The sequence below is a fragment of the Atractosteus spatula genome, chromosome 5 (assembly GCF_055471065.1).
Source record: "Atractosteus spatula isolate fAtrSpa1 chromosome 5, fAtrSpa1.hap1, whole genome shotgun sequence".
Lineage (NCBI taxonomy): Eukaryota > Metazoa > Chordata > Actinopteri > Semionotiformes > Lepisosteidae > Atractosteus > Atractosteus spatula.
Window position 1 is genome coordinate 43,583,022 of NC_142710.1, and position 12,206 is coordinate 43,595,227.

Here is a 12,206-nt window from a genome sequence, read left to right on the forward strand (position 1 = left end):
GCTCATTAGGTGTTCTGGTATCCCACAAGTCTGTTCTTCCCCTACTAGTGATGCCTCTGCCATTTGTAGGTAAAGGAAAGGGGTCTTGGACAGGATCTTAGTGTCCAAGCCTAACAGACTGGGAGGTCTCCAGTTCTCAATGTCATTTTTCTCTCCTTACACAAGAGAGATGGTGCTTTCCCTTAGAGAGGCAGGCAACAATCCTAGTGTACCTTGAAGCTTACTGATACAGTTGCCATAGCCAGTGTGTGAGCAGATCCGAACAGGTGCAATGAAATTCGTTAGCTTTCCCCTCCTTTAGGTTTTCCATCGCATGCTTTAGCTCTCCTAGCCATTCCTCATCTTCTTTGCTCAGAAGAGGTAAAATTTGAGGTAAAATACTGAATTTCTTCATTTTTCACTTCCGTAGAGTTATAAAGTTTGGAGTAGAAGTTGTGGATAAGGAACAGGATGGACAGGACGCCGGTGACACTTTCCATGACAGACTATGAGCCTCCACTTTAATTGGCTCCTGTAAGAAACTGGCCCTGGGGTGAGTGTGAGTGTGAGTGTGTGTGTGTGTGTGTGAGTGTGAGTGTGAGTGTGAGTGTGTGTGTGAGTGTGAGTGTGAGTGTGAGTGTGTGTGTGTGCCCTGTGATGGACTGGTGTCCTGTCCACAGTGTATACCGTCTTGAGCCCATTGCTTTCTGGGATGTGCCCCGACTCCCCTGGGACCCAGTACGGGATAAAGATGTTAGAAAATGGAGGGATGGATAAACCAGTGGTTCTGTGGGATGGTCCTGGAGGTTTGCTCTCAGCTCTTATAAGGTCAGCTGGGATCTGTAAAAGTATGAGTCAGGTACTCATGTCTGAGTTTCAGAACTGCTGTCAGACAGGAGTGCTGCCTGAAATGTAATGATTGGACATCTTAAGGAGGAAAAATCGCTCATTGTGAGTGTTTCGGATACAGTGTCATTCTCATCTCTGTCTGAGAATCGGCTAGTTAGCCACATCGTTTTTAACGCATATTTGTGTGATCTCCATCTGTAGCAACTGAAAATGTATACAATAACCCTTAAAAAAATCGACAATTATATATACTTATGTAACGTAATTAAAACATTTTGAGATCAGAGAAAGCATGCAGAAAAAAGGTAAAATGCACAGAAACGTTATTTTCATACAGGTCTAATTTGCAACATGAAATAGAAAACGGCAAAGCAGAAAATCCATTCTCTCTCCTCTGGCCACTCCCGAGTTTAAATGGGTTTGTCATCACTGATGTTTTTGTGTGACTTCAGTTTGTGTGAAAGGTTGAGTTTGTGTATGAATCACAATTTGTTACACCGCAGACTCGACCCTTTCCCTCCGCTTCCTCAGAGGACCTGTGCAGGTCTCTCACCAGGTGGCGGCGTTCCCTGCGCGGCGCGAGGTCTGGAGCGCAGTGATTGGAGGGCTGGGCCGGGAGCGAGCTCGCGCAGGAATGCGTCGCCGGGAGAGACGGGCGGCGCGAGGGGGAGGGCTGCGTAGCTACCGAGGGACAGAGAACCCCGAGACAGCACGGGAGACGCGTGCCGCCGCGCCGCGAGATTATCACAGACGCGAAGTTTCACTCGACGCCGAAAGGAGCTGGTTCCGCGCAGCAGCTGGGCTCGCCTCTTCAGGTAGGTGAGCTTGATTCCCGCGTCTCGCCGTGGCTGCTCGGCGGCGGGGGAAAGTTGGCTGCTGTTGAGTCGGCTGAGGTGTCCCCGGCCACTCCGAGAGGGCTCGGGTTGTGGCTGCGGTCCACGGTGGAGGATGGTTAGAAATACCTGACTTCGCTACAGTCGCCTCTGGGAAAGTGGCTGGGCGCTTTGTGGCCAACCGCAGTCGACTTTGGCCTTCCCGCTTGTCCTTGTTTACGAAAAAAAGGCTTAAATTGTAGATGATTCTTCTTATTTTAACGCATTCCGGAGGCAGTAATGGGGTTTGGAAATAACACGGTAACCTAGTGATACGCAATATGGATCAGGCTTCTATAAATAGTTCCCACTATGTTTTTGTTTGGGGCTGTATTTTTTTTTTTAAAACTGAAGTTAGGCTAGTGTAAGCACCTGGACGAAATAAACGATGTACGTAGCGAAGGAACTCGCCAGCGTAGCGATGTATCAGCCCGAAATGACTCCTGAACTGTGTGCGCACGGCTCCTCAAGATGACGGCCGCACGCTGCGCTGCCTCTCCAGCGTGAGGTGAGCGCCGAGGTGGCGAGAGAGCGCCGTGCGCCCGGCCGGAGCCGAGGAGCAGCCGCCCGTGGCCTGTGGGGCCCAGCGAGCGCGGCTGCCCAAAGATGGAGGAGAGCGGACTGTCTGAATAGGCTGGAGCGGCGCAAAGCGTTCACACCAGACCCCACAGTCCCGGCTCCTTCCGGGCCGAGCTGCGCTGCAACTCCGTGAAAGTTTTGGACAACTTCTTGGACTGAGGCGTCCAACATCTCTGATGTATTTCAACATGGTGGTTATTGAAGCTGCTTATCGGACCCCAGGATTATTCCGGAGAACCTCAGTCGTAAGGGAGCAATGTCTTACGTGCGCGTCATGATTATTACTACAAGGTAATAATCTGTATCCAGGTGCGCAGCTGGCCGAGCGTGTGTGGGTTGGGTGTTCAGTTCTTGTGAGCAGTACCCTTCAACTCGGGAGCCCTTCTGGGGCACCTGGAGGAAACTGGACTGGCGGTGCTCCGCACTGCTGGCCACAGGTGTCTGACTGGGGGTATGTTGACCGCAGACAGTTTAATTACGATACACATGAGCGAACTGCATAGGTAGTTTTAAAAGTGCAACAGGAAGATTGTTGTCTTTTTCCATGATTGCTTGTAAACATCCTAGGTGCGGTGTGAATGCGCATGCGAGAGCACACAGCTCTGATCGGACACAGCGGCAGGGGCTCAACCCCCTGCCTGAGCAGCGCCGTTCTGAAGTTACCTCTCCAGTTTGCGAATAGTTCGTCCCGTTAAAAAAAACATTTTACTGATAAGGATCAAGACAATTACTGTGAACATAAAACAGAAGGGTAAATCTCCCTAGATTCTTCATCTGGCACCCAGAGTGTGTTGCGAAAAGCGTGTGGAATAGCCCTGCTCTGTTTCTGTCTGCCTGCTCAGTCATGGTGCTTTTTATGCACCGTCCTCATCAAGCAACACGTTATCAATCGTTTGTAAAGCGTCTCTCCTTTACTTTCGGTCTTGTTTTGTTGGGGGGTTTATACCGTTAAATCATGTATACTCAGTGTTTACAGCCCTGTGTTTTTATTTTCAGGTGGTTTAGTGTTTGCGGAAGCTGTTTTGCAAGTAGTCTCAGCTGTTTTTCTCTAACTATTTACTCATTAAGCTTCTGACCTTGTTTTTAAAATGCCTGTTATGTGAATATGAGGATATACATCAAAGGGGCCACTGTAGCTAAAGTTTCTCTTCGAGCAGTCTGGTTTTGGAGGTACTTTAACTGAAACCCAATTGCAGTTTAAAGCTATTTATTAGGTGTGTTCTGTTTACAGTAATTGTACTTATAAGTACAATTTAACATTTCTAAATACATGACACTAGGTGACAGTTTCTTGTCAAATCATGTCTGTATTAACACATTTTCAATATGTGTAAATTTGCAGTTAGAATTAAAAAGATTTGATTTCTGTTCTTTTCGTGTACCCCAAATAAAGCCTCACATTTTAACAAATGGACAACGAAGCAGAAGTCTGGGTTACTGGAAAAACAATTCTGCTGAAAATTAGTGGTTTGTTCAGTTGGAGGGAGAACATTGACATTTGCCTTTAAACCAGGTAGCATTCTACTTTGCTTCCAGACATGCACTCACAATCACGGCTTGATAGTCCTGCCATTAGTTTGAATTTTTCTAGGCAAAATGTCAGTTCTGCATTTTGTCTTGGAGGCCTTTGCTTGCTGGAGTGTCTGTCTGGTTGGAGCTGCCCATGCTTGGTGATCGGAGAGCAAAGCTGCTTTTAATTTAGTGGTGGGGGGCTGTTTTTCTTGAGCTGAAGCGAAAGAGCAGCAGAATGGAGGGAGGTCAGAAAACAGATGGAAATGCTGAATGTGGAAATGTCTGGTTTGAAAGCCTCTAGAAAGTGGGGAAGGGGTGCAGAAAGTTTCCTTTTTTCAAGAAATGGAATATAAAGACTAACATTAAACACATGCCAGACAGCTGTGCATTCCACAGCTTACTCTGGGTTCTCCGTTACAGAAATAACACAGCCGAGTATCTGGGAGCAGAAACACAGAGCAAGACAGTTGAAGGGCGCGGGTGAGGCCTGCTTCAGGTATTCCAACAAAAATAAGTTTTAATGGCTTATTATAGTCTGGAATATTTATTGCTTTTAAATGAGCTTCCGTTTAAAAATTCTTCTATTACAGATTAGTCATTCGTGTGCCTGATTATTTACGTGGTGTGTCCCAGTGATTAGTGTATGAGCTGCCATGTCTGTGAGTAATGGTCCTGACCTGCATTACAGTGCCTTAGAAGAGGGGGAAAAAAAGGTGCTGTGCAAAAGGTTCCACACATGATAGGAGGTGGTGGGGGAGGCTAAGGCCTCCAGTTCAAACATGACTTGAATTTAATCTGCTACCTATTGAAGCTAAATCTGGGATTAGGTCAGATCGATAAAGAACAGTGCAGGTTTAGTTAAGGCACATAAAGTAGTTTTTCACATTTGGGGAGTGGTGCCGACATAGGTGCAGTTAAAAAATTTGTATCCGCAAAACCCAGGTTGCCTTGCAGTGAGGCAATTATTCTGCACTGTGCCCTGTGTCAGATTAATAGCAATGCAAATTGTTCAGCACGCACAGTTTTATGATATGGTAAATATAATAAGGATCACCATGAGCATCGAGCTGTTCAACAGCTGCTTTAGCAGTCCAGAGGTGATGTGAAAGTAGCACTAGAATTGTATGAAGATTAAAACAAGTCACTAAAAATGATTGCGGAAGGGTGGCATAGTCCCTGAGCTGCACAAGTGCACATGCAAGATTTGTTTAGCATTCCTAGGCAGCAGCAATGGTGCATAAAACCCTATGAAGAGCTTCTGCCAGTGCACGTTTACTCGTGAAGAAGACATGTGGCCCTCTGCAGTGGAGAGGGTTGTCACTGGTAGAACACAAGTGTGACCTCTGATGGTGCTCTGAGCAGGATTCCATCATCTCATCATCTCTAAAACTGTGCAGTTCTTTGCAGCTCTTGGTTACTCAGTGGTACTCTTCTGCATGTTGGGAGAGGAGGTGGGAGTTATATGAGGGGTTCGAACCTGTACTGTACTATAAAACACTTTGTAGATAGGTCCCTTTTCAGGCAATAAAGGCCCATGGGGAATGGGGGGCAAGGGCCACCATTTTTCTCGACCATCCAACACTGGAGGTGGAGGTGATGCGGTCAGCACCACGCCCCAGCTGGCCTATTACCCCCGGAAGGATTAACCCCCGGTACTCATTTGGAAAGCAGGCTGAGTGGACCTAGGAGCCGTCTGGAGGGGATTCAAGCAAGCTACAACGCTTCACTCTACCTCGGATTGAACCTGGGACCTTCCAGTCAGGAGCGTATTCATACTCTTCAAAATGCTTGCTGATTCCAAGCCTTTAACCTTAATTTGTGCAGATTTTGGTGTCATCTGTGCATTTTAGCAATGATGCAATGCTAATTTCATTCATGGCAAATGCAGTTCTTGACCATTTTAGCAGCAATATGGCTGTGTTAAGGCCACGTTTCCCTCTGCATCAGTCTTTGATAATTTGTGAGGTGTTCTCTTGCTTTTACTAAATTAGTGCTAAAGTCCTTCAATTGGAACTTGTGCCAGGAAAAAAAGGATCACCATGATTATAAAATATTTTAAACTTTTTTAGCACTTTTCAAGTATTTTGGTTTTAAAACGTGGAAGATAATTTCAAAACTTTAGAAATTCTAACCTTGTTAGTTAATGCCTTTTCCTCAGACATTTTACTATTGTTTTTCTGGGTTCTACACAGACTATTACAGTCAAGTATTTGAACATTAAAACATTCAAAAAATTATATAGTGTAATTAATCAAACTAAAGATGACAGAAATAGTTTATAAGGGAATTGTGTGATACTCTCATTCTGCAAATGAAATTGCTGGGGTCTGATTCTGTACCCAGCATCATAATCTGTGAATGTGCAATAGTAGTGGTGTGTGGACAGTGGTCTGTAAGTGCCTGTCTCTTGAGCAGCATTCTAGGTGTCATTTTTAGTAATTAACAGTAATTGGCTTTACTGCTGCTTTAGCCATTTGCCCTTGTGTTTTTAAAAGCACACATTGGGGCATTCTTCCCACTTCCTGTTCCTAATACCCCCAATACTGGCTCTGCTGTTAGCAGTTGATATGCTAGTTGTCACCCTTCTTGTCTCTGTTTTGGAGGAGCTCAGTAGCAGTGCTGTGAAACCAACCATTTTTTCTTTGCCATTCTTGAAAACCCAGGCCAGTGTCTGTTGGTTGGTCAGTGCTCAAACTGAAGCTGAACAAAAAGCCATGAAGGAGAAATGCAATTTGAAAGACAGGAATGTTGTCGTGAGAAGTGTGGCTTTATAAAATCTGGATGTATGCAAATAAATCGAAGCAGAATGGTTGTTTGCTGCATGAAGTCTCATCGTGTTTTTTAAATGTGACATCAGTGGTGTAGATGACTGTACCTGTGTACTCATAGGGTCCTCATAGGGTCCTTTGTATAAATAAGCACAGCTTTGCCATCTTTTAAGTTGTTCAGTATTCTTTAAGTATGCAGCTTGTAGAAAAGAAACAAGAGATGTTGATTCCTGACCTTTGGATACCACTAATGTGTGGTGTTCTGGAGCAACAAGTGGTTTACATTCTGGTAAGTTGTGCTCTACAGTTTCTTTAAATATTACACAGAGCTTTAAGTAATTTCATTTTGTGGTTACCTTGTCTTTCAATTGCAGAAGTTTTCTGTGATGAGGGTGAACCCCAAGGAATGTCAATTCCTTCACATTCAGCATTGATAAGGTTTAAGAATATATGATTCTATAAAACTAGATGGAATTAAATAGAAAATGTGGAACAGATTAATTAACAACCATTTTCACACAGAAAAAGGAATGGATTACCCAGCTGTGATATTGCAGAGAGGTATAATGGGCTGTCACAAATTAAAGAAGAAAGCGTGATAATGAAAGACTAAAAACAGTTAACTTTAGTCTGTTTAATTATATAAAACATAGGTATTATGTAACTTATAGCTACAATCATTAAAGCGTTTTCAGTACTCTGTGGATAAACAAAGAATGATTGCAAAATCTAAGCTGTCGGGATCAGGTGGCCTTTTAGCTAATTCAGCACCACTAAAGCTATGTGGAGGACTTATTCTGTACAACAGTGCTTTATAACACTTTATAACAGATACAGTACTCCTGCCTAATAAAATGAGATGAGCACTGTAGCATTCCTTTACAGGGGCTGGATCTTTAAAGTTGGAAGTGTAGTCCTTCATTACACCTTTTGTGAAAATTTATTTTCTCCACTTCATCAGAGGAATAATGGCTGTCTTTCTGTTTTTAGTTTTTGCTGAAAAGCTTAGTGGAGCATGTTAGTTACATGTGCTGTTCGAAAACCACTATGGTCACCTTTTCTGTTGTTCGTGCTTTTTAATTATTATAGGTACAGTACTTATCAGCAGATAGAACAGAATGCAAAGCTTGGTTCTGCTGTAGGTTGCCTTAGAGCTCCCTCTCTTTCCTCTGAGCTGTTAGATCTCCCTAAAGGCAAATTAATCCTTGGATGGCCTGTCAGAGCAAATACCAACATGCAGGTAGTTGCTTAATAAACTGTAATAAGGAAATACAAGGTAAGAGATGGGCAAGAAGCTGATTTTCCCAGATTCTTGATGTAGCCTTGGAGCATCTCAACTTTCGGTTTGTGCCCTTTTCTGTCCTCATGGTGGACATTTGTCCTGCAAGCCCTTCAGTGTGTTCAGTTTCAGACTTTTGTAAAGAGATTAAATGGTGCTGGGGGCTTTCTGCAGAGGAGGTGGAGGGGGGAGGGAGGAGAGCTGTGAAGATCAGGTTTCAGTCTTCAGTCTTCTGTCTGCTCTGTACTCCAGTCTGGAGACACTGTGGCTGAGCTAGAGAACGTGCAATCACAGCTCTAGCCATACACTGCCTCTCTACCCAACCCCCCTTAGGAAAAAAACATACTCTTAGTCTAAAATGCATAAAACCGACCTGTTCTTATTCTGTGCAGAGACTGTTCCTGAAAATCTGCAGTCACTTGGGTGCTGATGGGGGGGTGGGGGGGGGGGTGGAGGTTGTAGTTCCATTGTCTAATGCATCTCTGACAGTTTATTTTGATGTTTTTTTATTTGAAATAGACAAATTTATAAGAAGTTTTAAAACACATGCCCATGTGTTCTGTGTAATAAGCGTGCCATATCAGATTTACCACTGTAGTTGTTGTAAGCTTTAATATTATTGATTTATTTCCATTGATCTTGTTTCGTGTGTATGGTAAAATGTGTGGTTGTACTGGGATTAGATATACTTATGCTGACTTATTAAAGTAAGGATTTAAAAATTGACTTTGCATTGTCTTTCTGTAATTTTATATAGTTTGGAGAGTCATTTTTAATGCTAGTAAATCATGACAATTTCTGCAGTCTGCAGTATTTCATTATACTTTTATAATCCTTGTAGTAAGAAAAGAATAAAACTTAACTGGAATATTTAATTTCCTACATTTAGTAATGGAGTGCACATTTTTTGAAGATCAAATATAGAAAATATTTAAGTGTTTCCATTTTTTAAATTTTTGTTTTCTGATTCTGTAAATCTCTTAGAATTGCTTTGTTCCAAATATACCTGAAGATGTGGAAAGCATTTTAACTTTAAATTTGGCAGCAGCATGTTACTACCTCCGTCCATTTATTCATTTTTAATATCTTCATCCAAACAATGGATCCAATAGACAAAATTAGATTGACTGTTCTTGTGGTTGAGGATTGAATTTAAAACTTCTGTCATTATGGTTTTATTATACTTGGGGAAAATGTGTACATTAAAATCATGTTCCTCAGGAATGAGAAAATCCTAAGAGCCTACAACCAACCAATTACAGTAGAACAAGTTTTGCTCATTACTTGTGCTGAGTCTTTTACTGTAGCAGTAATATTGTGCTGTTAAGGATAAACCTTTCCTTTTGTTGAACTGTATATACCTTGCATTTTAATAGACGTAGTTGCAAAGCATTAATTTCAGCTGACATTAGTGCAATGGAAATGTAAAGTTTAAAAAGAATTGATTTGTTTTCTCTTTTTTGTTCCTCTCAGACGCAAATTGGTAGAGATACTGATTCTGAGTAATGCATCAAAATTTTCCAACAATGGAGTAGCATTAGTGTTTATGGTGTCTGGGGGTAGTTGGGTATAGCATAATTGTATAAAATGACTTGTTTGAAGTATATTTGGCATAATTGACCTTAACAAGCACATGCGTCAGAGCTGAACATCATGGAAACCTACTGTAGGTATAAAGCAAATACATTTATGCGGTTGAGTTATCCACATTGAATGAATTTCTGTGATATAAGCAGTGTGGCCACTGTTGGAAGTGATACAAGCTGTACATGTGACCCATGCTTCTTTGCACCAGGTTGCAGATGCTACCTAGTGTCATTCTGTCACATTCCTCTCCTACATACCTGTTTAACATCACTGAAGCCTGAGGAATTGAAAATGAGTGTCTCAGAAGTCTCAAATGTTTTATCTTGTAAATGTTCCATTAAGTGTCCTGTGCCAGGAAAAAAGTATTCACCCCCTTTAGGATTTTCTGAGTTTTTGCATATCTTCACCACTCAGTGTTATCAGAGCTTCAAGTGAGTCTGAGTGATGTATAAAGAGAGGGTGAGTGACCAAATAACACCATAACTAGGGACAGTTGGGTGAATACTTTATCAAAGAATCAGGGCTGATTTGGGCCAGTCCTGCTCTATATAAAACTCGCAAACCTGTGCTCTAGTCATCACTGAGGTTTCTTGCCTCACAAAATCGGAGACATGTCATGTCCCACTCAAACGATACAGAGTGGACAAAATAATAGAAATCCCCAACAATGTGTGAATATTTATTAATTACAAATGGACTGGTGCATCTTATGTTTTCCAGAAAGCTCCTGCGTGATCCACCAGACTTCTGAAAGAATATTTTATGGATAGATGAGTGAAAAGTGGAAATTGTTGGGCTCCATGTGTGTTTGGGGGAAAAAAAAGAACTGCATTTCACAAGAAGAACATCTTACCAACTGTTAAGCTTAGTGGTGGTAGTGTCATGATTTGGGGATGCTTCACTGCTTTAGTAATTCGACAAACTATAAAAAAAGTCTAGACCCACAGTAATGTTGAGGCAAGACCTGAAACAAGCAGTTCATGGTAGCCCTTAAATGTTAGAGTTGAAGCATTAGCTCATGAAGGAATGGGCCAAAATTCCTACAAAGCAAGGTGATGACTGATCTACACAGGTGACTTATCACCAATTACAGAAATATTTGGTTTCAGTTATTGCAGCTAAATGTGGTGCAACCACTTACTGAATTTAAGGAGCACTAACATTTTCGTGCAGGGACACTGGATGTTGTATAACTGTTTATGAAATAAATAAAACTAGCACCACACATGGGTGTTATTTGTTCACTGGCACTCCCTTTGTATATCGCTAGGACCCACATGAAGCTCTGATAACATTTTGTGGTGAAAATATGCAAACGTTCAGATCTGAAAGGGAGTGAATACCTTTTCCTTGATCTGTATGTGCTTTGGCAAAATCACAATTCATTAGCCATGTCAGTGAAGCTCTTTGAATTTGATGTGTGGGCAGAAGGTAGTTGGTACATACACAGATTCATGCTTTCTAACTGCTTCCTTCTTTTGAGCATGGGGCCAAGCAGACCAAGAAAAAATTAATCCCAGCCCTGCTGGTAACAGCCATATAGGTCCATCTTTTGTTCAGTTGTTTTCTGGGGCTGGGGGTGGGTGGCAGGGCTATGTTCAATATGTGAAGTTAATTGTGAGGTGGTCAATTTGTTTTTAGTCATTCAGTTCTAGTGTTTGTGTCTAACATCAAGTACAACTATAACAAGGCTTTTGTTGGAATTGGTAAATAGGTCTGCAAATTTCCTAAAGTGGAATTGCTCCTGTTAATGTATATCCCTTAGAATCAAATGAAACTTTAAATTTAGCTTCTGTTTTGTACCATCTGTCATCTTCACTGTTTAATATAGAAATTTGTGGTGTCAAAGGGTGGTTTTTTCCACTCATCTATATCTATATCTATTCCCTGAAAAAATACCCTGAAAATCCTAAAGTGATTTGTATTCACCTGCTGATACCTAACAGTTACATTTTGATTTAGAAAACATGAGTCACAGATGAAATCATTTGTCTCATTTTTCTTGTTTAATTTCTAGTAGCTTTTGCAGGCAAGGTACTAATGCAGCCATTTCTTGATTTCTTGGACTTTTGTGTATTCTCAGTATGATGCTCTGCAGTACTGGAGATATTCAGTTACTTTAACTTGATCTTTTCAGGGAATCGGTGTCCTTTTTGTAAAGTAGTGGCAATAAGGGGGTAAATCCAGTGTTTTGAATGCTGTTTAGTGCATTTTACTCATTAGTGCATTACTCATTCATTTCACTTGAATTCCGTATTTCAGAAGATGTATTGTAAAGTTTTTTTTATTGCTCCCTTGTAGTGCCTATAGGAAGACAATGATGAGTCAATGTATGATCCTAAATCTTTCTCTTAGTTTTTTTGTTCTAGTTCAGTGCTTTCTGTCTGGTATTTGTTACCCGTATTGTTAGTTTGTCATTGGTACACTGGTCGCTTTGCTACGGGTTTACCCAGCAGTGTTTGCAGGCTTCCCTCTTACACTTGTCTGTGTAATATGCTTTCTGCAAGCTTCACATATTTACTTGGGGTCTTTATGTGCTATTGTCAGACACAAGATGCTAATGCCTGTGGCACTGCAGAAAGTTGTGGGGTAGGGAGTGTTCAGGGGAACCTGTTAGTTTAGTGGTTGTTTACCCCTGTGCCAGCATTGAACACCATGTTCTCTGAAATTAAGCTTTGTAAGATGAGTATGTAAAAGTTTTATTTGGAATCTGTACTGACTAATCCATTCCACATGAGTAGTCACATTTGTTCTAAATGCACAAAACTAATAAAAATATTT

The 12,206-nt window shown here is 41.7% G+C and overlaps 1 protein-coding gene across 1 annotated transcript in view; it reads left to right on the forward strand.

Annotated features, from left to right (window-relative positions):
- Positions 1 to 1,481: 1,481 nt before the first annotated feature.
- Positions 1,482 to 12,206, forward strand: part of bmpr1aa (bone morphogenetic protein receptor type 1Aa) — a 79,380-nt gene continuing 68,655 nt past the window's right edge. The window contains exon 1 of the mRNA XM_088916058.1: positions 1,482 to 1,643. The gene's annotated coding sequence lies outside the window, so the exon portion shown is untranslated. The remainder of the gene's footprint in view (positions 1,644 to 12,206) is intronic.